The sequence below is a fragment of the Penaeus monodon genome, chromosome 33 (genome assembly GCF_015228065.2).
Source record: "Penaeus monodon isolate SGIC_2016 chromosome 33, NSTDA_Pmon_1, whole genome shotgun sequence".
Classification (NCBI taxonomy): Eukaryota; Metazoa; Arthropoda; class Malacostraca; order Decapoda; family Penaeidae; genus Penaeus; species Penaeus monodon.
In genome coordinates this window covers 24028437-24029078 of record NC_051418.1, presented here as the reverse complement: position 1 = coordinate 24029078, position 642 = coordinate 24028437, and positions in this window count along the sequence as shown.

Genomic DNA, 642 nt, shown 5'->3' with positions numbered 1-642 from the left:
ATCTTAATCCATGTTTTGCACCTCGGTATGCCTCTTGAATCGACAAGAACATATGGCAGCCTCATTGGACACGTGTTATAATCTTGTTTTATGACCGAGCGTATTTGTGCCTTGCGCACAAACACACACTGTATCGTGTCAGGTTTATTGACCTGCCCTATTTACTCTTACTTTCCAGTGGCCGGTCTCGATGGCGCTCCCGTATCCAATTCCTTCTTTCGTGCATGAATTTGTTAACCTGGTCAATCATTTCTACCGCCATGATGTTTTCATGACACGCACATGCCCGTCGAGGGATCGGTACAACTGGTCCAAACACCCTTTATATATTCATACCATTCCCTGCGTGAAGTTTTTGACCTCAAACTCATTTCAAGGCTTATTCGTGCATGGTAATGAAGCAAGGTACCCCACCCTGTGCATGATTTAGGATTCCGAGGTGCCCCGCCCTCTATTTCACTGGGATGGTGCCCCACATACCCCATGCATGCCCAGGGCTCTTAGTTGTGTTTACCCTTTTTTCGGCAGAGTGAACAGCTGCTCCAAAGAGCGCAATTGCAAGGGGACGTCTCAGAGCCAGAGTTCGAGAGTTTTGAAAGGCCTTTGATTTGGCGCCTTTTTGTGAAGGAGAGTCTTGCGAAG